Consider the following 13330-nt stretch of genomic DNA (forward strand, 5'->3'; position numbering starts at 1 on the left):
CACAGCAGACTTGGAATTTATAAAGCAGATCTTGGCGTTTATTCGTGGTACAAACAGTCCAGCAAACAAAATATACAGCAACACCGTGCTTTCTTAGTACAACAAAAATAAAAGTCCTAGCCCGGCTGGGCGCTTACTAACAGGTTCTGCTCACCTATCTGACACTTACAAACACAGCGTCTTTCGCCTGGATATCGCAGGGTGAGTTTTAGCTCCAGCAGTGGCTGTGCTTGCAGCTTCCTTCAACACACAGATTGTTCGTTCCCTGGCTGAGAGCAATCACCTGCAGACCCTGCAGAGCCTTTAGCTTCCCAGGCTAATTAGGATCAAAGCTCACCTGATCCCAAACCCAGAACTGGATCGGGGGATGTGGAATGACAGGTCCCTCTACCAAACCTACCTGCCATTCCATATAAACCCAGGCCCGGCAAAATTAAATAACAACTCAGCAGCATATCGCTGCTGAGAAACTGATCCATCCTGGATTTACCATCTCACACTGTGTAGCAACCTAGGTGAGATGTACACCCCCTCGATCACTTCTCCAGTGACATGTCTACAGTGTCTACTTTCTAAAATGGGGTCATTTGTGGGGGTTTTGTGCCATCTTGGCATTTTATGGCCTTCAAAACTGTAATAGGTAGTGAGAAGTGAAATCAAAAATTTACGCCCTTAGAAAGCCTGAAGGCGGTGCTTGGTTTTCGGGGCCCCGTACGCTCCCAAAAAGTACCACATATGTGGTATCCCCGTACTCAGGAGAAGCAGCAGAATTTTCCAGCAACATGCTCCGATCGGACATACTCCGATCATGTGTAGCCTACTCCGACGGACAAAGTGCCACGCATGCTCAGATCAAATTCCTAGACCAAAGCTATTGGCTACTAGCCTGAACGTTGTCCCGTCCTAACTAAATTATGTCATCACGTTATGTACGATTGGATTTTCCGACAACTTGGTCGGACCATGTGTATGCAACATCACTCCCGGACCTATTCCGGAATTAATCCGTCGGAAAAACCCAGACGGATTTGGTTGTCGGAATCTCCGACCGTGTGTACAAGGGCTTAGGGAGATTCACCCTCTCTATTTGTCCTGTTTACTGTTATCGTTGAATGTGAAAGTTGTCCCCAGAAAAGTAATAGAGGGGAAAACTTCCAATGGGGACACTAGTTCTGGTGACCTGGGGGATCACCAAGATATTCCTTAAATTTCCTCTCACTTCCTGTTTGGCTATGGGACAGAAAGTGAAGGGAAATCTCTGCAATGGGACACAGATGGCAGGAAAAAAAAAATCTGACTGGTTTTATAATTCTCCCTTATTGAAAAAAAAGTTTTGTTTATAGTTCTACTTTAAGCATGTAAAATACCTGATTGTGCTTTTACCAGCATTTTTTTTTTTTCCAAGTTGGTGTCAGGTTCTTTTTTAGCTTTATCTTTCTTTTATTGCTTTGTGTAGGTGCATTCTTGGGTGCTTATGTGCATGTCATTCCCATCAATAGGCCCTTTACAGTGCATTGATGCGTGAACAAGCACCATTAAAAACAATGGCAAACCCGTGCACATTGTTCACATCAAAAAGTGTATGCATGTGTGTATGTGAAAAAAAAAAATATTATATATATAAATATTATACCATTATTACCAAAAGTATTAGGACACATGACCTTTAATGGCATCCCAGTCTAAGACCCCACATACACTATTAGATTTTCTGTAAATTTGTGTCTTTAGATTTACCAATACCATATAATAATGAGGTCAAACCTTAGGAGTTTCAATTTGTATGCAATCAGGCAGGCCCTTCACTACATGGTTTTGGTAAATCTGAAGACAAAAATCAGCAAAAAAACTGATAGTGTGTATGGGCCATTAGTCTGTAAGGATGAGCTCCGGCGTGTTCGCACAGCCCACGTGCAGAACCCGCCAGGAAGTCGGCACTGCGCTGCACTAATCACAGGCAGTGAGACAGTGTCCTGATGCACGGCTGCAGAGATCAGGAAATGTGTCACTACCTGGGATTAGCGCAGTGCCGACTTCCTGGCGGGTTCTGCATGTGGGCTGTGCGAACACGCCGGAGCTCATCCTTATTAGTCCGTAGAGTTCAATATTGAGATGGCCCACCCTTTGCAGCTATAACAGCTTCAACTCTTCTGGGAAGGCCGTCCACAAGGTTTAGGAGTGTGTCTATGGGAATGTTTCACCATTCTTCCAGAAGCGCATTTGTGAAGTCAGGCACTGATGTTGGATGAGAAGGCCTGGCTCGCAGTCTCCTCTCTAATTCATCCCAAAGGTGTTCTATCAGGTTGAGGTCAGGACTCTGTACAGGACAGGCAAGTTCCTCCACCCCAAACTCGCTCACCCATGTCTTTATGGACCTTGCTTTGTGCACTGGTTCAAATCATTTGGTGGAGGGGGGATTATGGTGTGGGGTTGTTTTTCAGGGGTGGGGCTTGGCCCCTTAGTTGCAGTGATGGGAACTCTTTAAGGCGTCAGCATACCAAGACATTTTGGACAATTTCATGCTCCCAACTTTGTGGGAACATTTTGGGGATGGCCCCTTCCTGTTCCAACATGACTGGACACCAGTGCACAAAGCAAGGTCCATAAAGGGGGCTTCTACTAAATACAGAGCAAAGGGTCTGAATACTTAGGACCATGTAATAGTTCAGTTCTTCTCTTTTAACCACTTAACAACCAGCCCATAGCCGAATGACGGCTACAGGGCGGTTGTTTAACTCTGGAAGGCCATCATATGACGTCCTCCCAGAATTCCGCTCTCGCGCGCCCCCTGGGGCTCGCACTCGAAAGCATCCGTGACCACGGATCACAGTCATCGCGGCCGTTTACCACGTGATCGCTCTGTCAAATGACAGAGTGATCACTTGTAAACAAACCGGCGTCATGTTATGACGCCGGTTCCTTCCTCCCCCTCTATATATACCTTGGTTTGAGAGTGTTTTGCAAGACAAGCAACATTTTTCATTAAACTTTGACTTGATATAAAAGTAGCGTCATGTCACAAAAGAGTATAAAAGAGAAGAGGCCGTCTCTCTAAGCGTAGCAATATGGTTACATTTAATGAAGATACAACATTTAGAAACTCATATGGTTGATTATTAAACCCTTTACAACCACTGTAAGCTACAGGCGAGCCTATAATAAGGCTTACCTGTAGCTGCACTGGATATCTCATAAACCTGCAAGTGCCAACGTCATGCGGCACATGCGCACTTAAGCCAACTGAAGCAATGACACGTACGTGCCGTTGCTTCAGTTGTACTATGCGGCTCCCGGCAGATCCTGCGCATGCACGGGAGTGACGTCATCGCGGCTCAGGTCAATCACAGCTCCGGAACCGCGATACCCAGAAGTAACCTTTGGGATAGATGTCGCCGGCCGGAGGGGGAGATGAGGGCGGCTGCGGGGGCTTCGTTCTCGGGTAAGTAATTCATAATGAGCTAGTATGCTATGCATACTAGCTCATTATGCCTTTATCTTGCAGGGTGTTGTTTTTTTTATTTTTTTGTCCAGGAGGGTTTACAACCACTTTAAAACAGGCACATCTAAATATGCAGGCATTCAGGGTTCAAGCCTCCTTTTCAGATCGCTCTACTGCAGGGTAGTCTTTCCGGTCATGATTGCAGACTGACAGTGGTGAGAGTCGGTGGTACGGAGGATGGTCTATGTTGGACACCTTTACCCCAGATGCCTACATACTTAGATGTGCCTGTTTTAAATTATCAACCATGTCAGTTGCTAAATGTTGTACCTTCATTAACTGTAACCATATTGCTACACTTAGAGGCGCCTCTCTTCTCTTTTATACTCTGGAGCTCCTGCTGGATTTTGCTTCTAATCCCCTTGTGGAGGCTTCCATTTGTGGATGGACATTTTATGGTTACACAACCTATCACATTGCTATAAACTTTTTATATGGACTATAAACTGAAGGACCTATGAATAGATGGTTGTGGAACGAATCATTTGAGATTCTATTATTTTTTATGGGGAAATTCGCTTTGTTATAAGAGTGCTTTGGATTACAAGCATGTTTCTGGAACGAATTATGTTCGCAATCCAAGGTTTTACTGTATATAATACGTTTTACATAATATCATTTTTTTTTTTTTTTTTCCTAGGGAATGTAAAAGTGAGGTGAGCAGTCCCAGCTGCTGCCGGAGTCTACCTGCCCCAGGACTTCAGCAGATCCCAACAGGTTGATTAGCAGAGACCTGACACCCAGCTGACAAGTCGGTGCAGCCAGGAATGAGGCACAGGCTGCTCACATGTGTTCCTGCTGTGCTGACCTGTTGTCGGCTCCAGTGTCAGAAAGGGAGGGAGGCAACACAACTTGTGCAGGCTGTAGGCGGTTGGAGCTGTAATCTCTCTCTGCTGTACTCTCACTTATAAAAGACGCTCTTGGCTGGGGAGTTTTAGTAGTTTTAGTAGTTTTCTATCTCCTGCAGGATATGTGCAATTCACAAACTGAAGAGCCCAAGCTGGCTCCAGGTCTGCTCCAAGGAGGACCTTTTTAGGAGGATTTGATTGCTGGGTCTGACCTTGGCTGGTCCGGAGGGGGTTTGACTTTGCCTGGCTGTGTTCTGCTGTACATGGGAACCTGCAGAAGACACCAGATCAGGCGTGAAGGTAAGTCCAAACTTTTCTTCATTGCTGCAATGGGTTTCGAAAGGGATGGCGCCAGGGAGGATCTCGCCTGCAAAGCCAAGGCTGCCATTGTCCAACTCTAGGAAGCAATGGTAGCCATGGGACTTGCAACCGACCGTATGAGATGATGGAGAAGGGTGCTTTGTCCGGGACCTTGTACTACGACCTGGGCGATGTTGGCTTATAGCCCCATTCACACCTTTCCCTACTTTCAACAATGCTCAACATCCTGTTTACATCTAAGCGCTGAGTCGCTTGTAGCTCAACGCCTTGCGCTCAAAGTATACTTTTTTTCTTTTTCCCAGCCGTAATTGAGGATTTTGTCCCTATAGACTTTAATGAGATCGCTTGGAAAACATGCAAAAAAATGCATTTTTTTTCAGCTGCTCCCATAAACGTGTGGGGGGGGGGGGGGGGAAACATGCCCCAAAAGAAGCTCCTGTACAGAAGATCACTCCTAAATATGCACGCAAAGGGGCTTAAACCGTACGCTCAAGTGTGAATGGGGCTCAGATATGTTATACAGCAGCCACCCTGACCCGGTCTGTGATGTACTTGCTAGGTAAATGGAAATGCTAGGTGCCCGGCTTTCTGTTTTCGAGATCCAAAACAAAAATATAATATGGATCATCAATACCGGGGTAAAGTCACGGCTCCTAATTGCAAACTAGATTCAGTGGATGGACAGTCCGGAAAGTAGTCTTTTCAGAAGGAAAGGTCAGTAATGTTCTTTCTATTTTGCTCACTACTGGGTGGACCTGTATTCATCCTCCACAGTCCATCCCCTTGGTGTTCAGTGGGCACCTTTTTGGATTCCCACCATAGGCGTGCACAGCCTATTGCATTAGGGTGTGCGCATGTGTATATAACCTGACGGTCTCTCTACTCGCATCGCACTTGCCCGACATCCATGCGATCTGCTGCAGGTGTCAATGTTAGATTAGCGACACTCCAAAATGCAGTACAACTGCCAGAATCGCATCCCATGGGTGTGCATACCCATCCAATGTATTTCAGGTGCAGCAAAAAGAAGAGTCCTGTGCCTTTTTTTGGTGCAGATGCGATTTGAGCCATACAGAATTTATGGCTCAAATCGCACCACACAGACAACGTATGTGATGTGCACAGGAATGAGGTGCGATTTCCTATGTGAATCACATGTGGTGGTCCACACGCACCAGTGTGAGCCCAGGATAAGGCTCCATGCACACTAGCTTTAAAAAAAATGCTCCTGGCAGCAGCTTTTGCGCATTTTTTTTATTTTTTTAATTTTATTTCTGCTTCTAGAAGCAAATGGTGTTATTCTATATGTCTATGGATAATATTTTAGTCTAGAAGTGTTTTTGAAGCCTTAGCTTCTAGAAGCAGAAGCCCCATCGCTGGTGCCTTTTGGAAGTAATTGGGAATTCTGCCCTATTGCTGGTGTCATTGGGGGGAATGCTGCCCCCCCCCTGCATGGTTCCCTCCCGCACTCTGCCCCTCCGCAGCTTCCCCGACTTCTCCTCCTGGCCAACTCAATCTGCCTCCTGTCCTGATTGCCTGGGAGGAGAAGCCAGGAGACAATGGCAAATATTAATTCTGTATTGTCACAAATGGGTGGGTTCAAGGCGCAGTGCTCTGCCCCCCAAACATAACCTTTTTCAAGCTAATTAGGGACTCAGGCTCTAACCACATGGCTTGGGGGGAGAAAAAAAAATTTGTACAAATGTATGAGTCTGGTGCCCTGCATGTATCCCCGCATGCAAACTAGGGGCGGGCAACGTCCCTAATGGACCAGCCGCCCCTGTTAGTTTGTAAAATGTTTGTTTGGATTCCCTTTGTCAACATTTTGTGTAGCATGTGGGAGGGATGAGCTTTTGCCAGTATGTTTGTTTTCTATGCCTTCCTGGCCCCCATTTTATTGTACTGGTGTCACATGGACAGGAAGTTGGTGAAAATCTCTCCAATGGGAGTCACAGACAGAATTTGACACCTGAAACTTTAATTCTTCCCCCAAAATATTCAAAACAAAAAAAGTATAATTTTGGAATTGAAGTGGAAACTGCATGTGCTATATTCACATGGTTCTGAAAGCAGAACGTACCAAAAGGAGATCTTTGTGGTATGTTCAGTATTAGACCACGTGAACATGTACACGCCGCAAGATCCCTATACATAGGAACTGAGCTTTATCTGTCCAAGTCACAACAGCTTGTTTCAAATATACCACTGTATTATTGGGTATGTGTTTCTTGTTTAAGAGAGTTGTTACCATACTTGGTGTATAATGTGGTTACCCTGTGAAAAGTTCCTTTTAAGATATTTATGAAACCTTTCAGTGCAATATGTTGGTTTATATCAGTTGAGATTACTATCATGGGATAATGTGGGTACACAGCTGGCATCCAAAACATTGTCACTCTGTCCGCATCGCCTATATTACACATAAACGTGGGGTTGATTTTACTAAAACTGAATAGTGCAGAATCGGGGTGCAGCTGTGCATGGTACCCAATCAGCTTCCAGGACAAGATAAAGCCAGAAGTTGATTGTCTACCATGCACAGCCGCACTAGATCGTGCACTGTCCAGTTTCAGTAAATCAACCCCACTGTCTTGGTCTATTGGTCTAAATATGGCTTCAATACTGTGACAAATTATAAATAATGCCTGGTACACACGATGAGATTGTCGGACAAACGATCGTCCGTCTGTCTTTTACTATGCAAACCAAAAAAATTTTTTTTGATAAAGCTCTTATCAAAAATGAAGAGTACTAAAGTTTTGAAAATTCTCATACGACAGAATAAAAAAAATTGGGAAGTGATGTAATGTTTTGTATTACATTTTTGAATAACACCTGTACTGATTAAACGAAAATCGCACAAATTTTTCTGCTTGTCCCATCTAATAATTTTGCATGAATTGTTGTGACCGGTTCTCCAACGCTGTGTACTAACGATCAGATTATTGTACGATCGCTTCAAAAGAGGTATTTTTCGTACTGTTTTCTGATCATGTATGGGGCCATTTAGTTTATCTCAGATGACGGGGGGAAAATGTGTGACATGTAGAATATGGTAGAGAAAAATCTTGCCTCTGTTTCTGCATGAGACAGTCCTACAATTGTTGTGAAAGGCATGCAGGTGGTTTGAAGTGACCAACAAAAAATAAAAATCTCTATTCCAAGTATCACTTGAAGTAAATGTAGTGTGTATCTATCACAGGGTGGTCCTGTGGATACACTATAAAATAGAACACAAATGCCACGTCCTTATTATATCTTGACAGGAAGAAAAAGGGAAAAGGAGAGGGCAACACATAAAAAAAAAATAAATAAATAAATAAATAAATAAAATCAAAAAAAAAAGTGTTGATTGTGTTGGACTTTTTAGGCATACTAGTATATTTAAATGTAGCACAAAAGAGGGGGGGGGGGGGGGGAAATGGTAAAATATATATATATATATATATATATATATATATATATATATATATATATATATATATATATATATATATATATATATATATATAAAAAAAAAAAAAAATGTATTTATAAAAAGGAAAAGGAAAAAGGATATGGAACAGTACTTGGTATGTTTTATATATATATATATCCTATCTATTCTAGTACATTATAACAGTGTGTATATGTGTGTGTGTATATGTATATATATATGTGTGTGTGTGTGTGTGTGTGTGTGTGTGTGTGTGTGTGTATATATATATATATATATATATATATATATATATATATATATATATATATATATATATATATATATATATATATATATAATATATTTTTCCATTAGGCCTGTAAGCCCAAAAAAGAAAACAGACATTTTATACTCAATATGAAAATGATTACAATAGACGGGATAATAATTATAGAACCGATTGGATGTATTCGGATGCTCTACATGTTTCGCGTTTTGATTAACTCTTCCTCAGGAGCTTTACCAATTTTTATTTTTTGGGCTTAGCCCAGAATAAGGGAAGGAAGTGCAAGAAGGACAAAAGGAGAATATTTTTCTACGCAAATAGAACGATTTTCATATCGACATCAAGTTGTTGCATATACAGGAGTTTGCAAATAGCAACAAAGCTCCAGATATTTTTAGTGCAAAAAAATCCCTTCTTTTGCTCTCAGCCTCCTCTAAATCTGACTGTTCAGGGTGGTAACGTTCATCGCCACTCTCTTGTTGATATCCTGCTCGTCCGTCCTGCCTAATTAAACCGTCCAGCCCAGATGATCTCTGCCTTCGCCTTGGTCACATCTCTAGAGAGACGCTCGCTTGTGTTACTGTTAGGCCCCTTTCACACTGGGACGGGAGTGGCGTCGGCGGTAAAGCGACAGTATTTTTAGCTCTTTAGGGGCCAGATTTTTTTCAGGGGCTATTTTTAGCGCGTGATGATCTGCCCGGTGAACATCCGCTTGCTCAGCAGGGATCGCTCCGTCGATCCCTACTGAGCAGGAAGATGAAAGGTCCGTCTCTGCACACTGTGCAGGGACGGACCTGTCAGAGTGCCGCTCTCCCCTATGGGAGAGCTGATGATGGTCCGCAGAGTCTGCTGTCACCCAATCCAATCCACAGGTGGATGGAAAAGTAGGTTTTTCCTCTGTCACAATTTTTTGGATCGGAGCTGACATCCGACGCTCCATAGACCTCTATAGAGCATCCGTTCTGGTCCGCCTAAAAAAAACTGACAGGTGGACCTGAACGGATTGTTTGTCTGAAAGAGGCCTTAGGCTCAGTTTCCTTTTAGTGAGACTTGTCATGTGACTTTGTGTCCAAAATCACATGCCAAGTCACAGCCCATTGATTTCAATGGCACCCGTTCCCATCTATGCAACTCTGAAAATCTGAATTTTTTTTTTTTTTTTTTTTTTAAAAAAGGTACTTGCACTAATTTTGGTGCAACTTTTGATGCAAATTTGTTCCAGAGAGTGTAAGTTTGCACTCTAAATCGTGCAACTTTGGGGTCACAATAGTGGAAACATGACTTGTCACGTGGCTATGTGTCCAAAGTCGCATGACAAGTCACAGCCAATTGATTTTAATGCTACCCGTTCCCATCTATGTGACTTTGAAAAGGTACTTACACTACTTTGGTGCAACTTTTATCCAGAGAGTGTAAAGTTGGATCAAAGCTGCACTCAAAGTCGCACAGCTTTTAAATTGCACTAGTGGAAACGTAGCTTTAAACTCACATGTAATGAGCAATAGAAATCAATCTCTATCCTTTTCAAAAATGTTCCTCCTTACCCCACTTCTTTCATATTTGACCCCAGCTCCCTTCGCTGTTTGCAGCAGCTGGGCATGTGCCACACCATGCACACAGTGCCCATCAGTGCCGTCACAGTGACATGCAGAAACACCCGCGTGGTTGTACACTGTAGAAAATCTGCAGAATGTTTATTTATTGTCTTTTATTTCTTTCAGTACTTAGTTTGAGCAATCCACTTGGTAGTTAACCAAAGCTCCCAACTCTCTCTGATATAGAGGGACGGTCCTTCGTTTGGAACCAAATCCCTCTGTCCCTCTTTACTTCTCATTTGTCCCTCTGGTCTGATGCATAGACCTCTATTTAAAAAAAAAAAAAAAAAAAAAAAACTAATATATAATAATATAATATATATATTTACTAGAAGGGTTATCACAGTAAGGCCTGGTTAATATTGCCTGCGACTTTTTTTTTTTTTTTTTTTTTTTAACAGAAGTCAATGCAAGTCAAACCAAAGTAGTTCAGGAACCTTTTTTTTTCAAGTCGCACCAATTTAGAATGGTTTCATTGCACTGAATGGGGTCTGACTTCTGATGCAACAAGTGGTGATCGCATTAGTGTGAACCAGGCCTTAACCCTACATCCAACCACTAAATGATTGAATTTGTTTGTTTAAAATACTGCCATTAAGAAACCGTAGTAAAAATAATCACTTGTGGGTTCGACCAATCCATTTTTTATATATTTGGTCTTCGTGGTCCACGTAACCTGGAGCATCTCAGTGTGTCATTCGTCTACATATCCTATACTAAGGTTTCCTTCATATCTCAGAAAGTTGGGAGGTATTCTCTACGGTTCTTTATCATGGGCTCCCAAAGGGATTCTCTAGTGGCATGGCCGTCCACAGCAGGGGGCAAGGGGGGTCAAGTGCCCCCCCCTGGAATCCCCAAGGTGTTGCCGCCGCCATGCTGCTTTTTTTTTTTTCTGAGTCCGCTGGCGGCTGCATCCTCCGCTCTCTCCTCTGGATCACAGTGCTGCCTCTGTGTTCGGCGGCCACTCTGTAACACAGTCCCGTCCCCCCCAGACCAGCTCGTATGATGGTAGAGAGAATCACGTTCCGCCCATCACATGACCTGGTCTGGAGGGGCGGGACTGTGTTACAGAGCGGCCGCCGAACACAGCCATCCAGCGCTGTGATCCAGAGGAGTAGAGGCCCATCCGTGCCACAGTGCCTGGATAGGAGGATCGAGGGGGGGGGGGGGGGGGGCTGCAGTGCTCTCCTCCACCACTGCACTCTCCTGCCCCCCCCCAGTGCTCTCCTCCACCACCGCACTCTCCTGCCCCCCCCCCCCCCCCAGTGCTCTCCTCCACCACCGTGCTCTCCTCCACCACCGCACTCTCCTCCCCCCCCCCCCCCCAGTGCTCTTCTCCACCGCCGCACTCTCCTCCCCCCCCCAGTGCTCTTCTCCACCGCCGCACTCTCCTCCCCCCCCAGTGCTCTTCTCCACCGCCGCACTCTCCTGCCCCCCCCAGTGCTCTTCTCCACCGCCGCACTCTCCTGCCCCCCCCAGTGCTCTTCTCCACCGCCGCACTCTCCTGCCCCCCCCAGTGCTCTTCTCCACCGCCGCACTCTCCTGCCCCCCCAGTGCTCTTCTCCACCGCCGCACTCTCCTGCCCCCCCCAGTGCTCTTCTCCACCGCCGCACTCTCCTGCCCCCCCCCAGTGCTCTTCTCCACCGCCGCACTCTCCTGCCCCCCCAGTGCTCTTCTCCACCGCCGCACTCTCCTGCCCCCCCAGTGCTCTTCTCCACCGCCGCACTCTCCTGCCCCCCCAGTGCTCTCCTCCACCGCCGCACTCTCCTGCCCCCCCAGTGGTCTACTCCACCACCACACTCTCCTGCCACCCCCCCCCCAGTGGTCTCCTCCAACACCACACTCTCCTGCCACCCCCTCCAGTGGTCTCCTCCACCACCACACTCTCCTGCCCCCCCAGTGGTCTCCTCCACCACCACACTCTCCTGCCCCCCCAGTGGTCTCCTCCACCACCACACTCTCCTGCCCCCCCAGTGGTCTCCTCCACCACCACACTCTCCTGCCCCCCCAGTGGTCTCCTCCACCACCACACTCTCCTGCCCCCCCAGTGGTCTCCTCCACCACCACACTCTCCTGCCCCCCCAGTGGTCTCCTCCACCACCACACTCTCCTGCCACCCCCCCCCCCCCCCAGTGGTCTCCTCCACCACCACACTCTCCTGCCACCCCCCCCCCCAGTGGTCTCCTCCACCACCACACTCTCCTGCCACCCCCCCCCCCCCAGTGGTCTCCTCCACCACCACACTCTCCTGCCACCCCCTCCAGTGGTCTCCTCCACCACCACACTCTCCTGCCACCCCCTCCAGTGGTCTCCTCCACCACCACACTCTCCTGCCACCCCCTCCAGTGGTCTCCTCCACCACCACACTCTCCTGCCCCCCCAGTGGTCTCCTCCACCACCACACTCTCCTGCCCCCCCAGTGGTCTCCTCCACCACCACACTCTCCTGCCCCCCCAGTGGTCTCCTCCACCACCACACTCTCCTGCCCCCCCAGTGGTCTCCTCCACCACCACACTCTCCTGCCACCCCCCCCACAGTGCTCTCCTCCACCACCACACTCTCCTGCCCCCCCCCCCCAGTTTTCTCCTCCCCTGTTCTTGCTGCTCCCCAGCTCTCCCCATCCTTCTCTAGCCATCATCCCAGTGTTCTCCCCCAGTGCTCTCCAGCCCCTCATTCTCCCCACCCCTGTTCTTTCTGCCCCCCTGGTGCTCTTCAGTCCCCCCAGTGCTCTCTACCCTCCATGCTCTCCACCCCTGTTCTTTTTGGCTCCCCCCCCCCAGCACTCTCCACTCCCCACCCCTGTACTCTCCACTCCCCCTGCATTTTGCCCCCATAGTGCTCTCCAGGCCCCGTGCTTTCCACCCCTGTTCTTTCTGGCCCCCACTGGTGCTCTTAAGCTCCCCCCATTGCTCTCCACCCCTGTTTTTCTGCCCCCCCAGTGCTCACCACCACACACTCTTAGCCCCCCCAGTGCTCTCCACCACCCCACACTCTTAGCGCCCCCGGTGCTCTCCACCACCCCACACTCTTAGCGCCCCCGGTGCTCTCAGCCTACCGTGCTCTCTACCCCTGTTCTGTTCTTGTTGGCCCCCCCAGTACTCTCAAGTTCCCCACCCCTGTGATCTCCACTCCCTATCGCTCTTTGCCCCCACCCATGTGACCCCGCCAGTACTCTTTGCTCCCCCTTCTCTCCAACTCGCACTCAGTGCTCTCCACTTCCCCAGGACCAGAGGGCAGGCTGACTGGGGCCGGAAAATGAGGACGGCTGAAGGTGCAGATGGCCAGGGACCACTCCATCTCACAGCAGACAGATCCTCTGGAAGGAGCACCGCCCCCATCCAAAACGAGAACAGACCCTGCCTG

At 47.2% G+C, this 13330-nt stretch overlaps 1 protein-coding gene across 1 annotated transcript in view; it reads left to right on the forward strand.

Annotated features, from left to right (window-relative positions):
- Positions 1-4389: 4389 nt before the first annotated feature.
- The window catches only part of P2RY6 (pyrimidinergic receptor P2Y6), a 152168-nt gene continuing 143227 nt past the window's right edge, over positions 4390-13330 (forward strand). The window contains exon 1 of the mRNA XM_077451470.1: positions 4390-4647. The gene's annotated coding sequence lies outside the window, so the exon portion shown is untranslated. The remainder of the gene's footprint in view (positions 4648-13330) is intronic.

Source organism: Lithobates pipiens, unplaced genomic scaffold (genome assembly GCF_037356315.1).
Source record: "Lithobates pipiens isolate NorthernLeopardFrog02 unplaced genomic scaffold, aLitPip1_a1.2 Scaffold_23, whole genome shotgun sequence".
Lineage (NCBI taxonomy): Eukaryota > Metazoa > Chordata > Amphibia > Anura > Ranidae > Lithobates > Lithobates pipiens.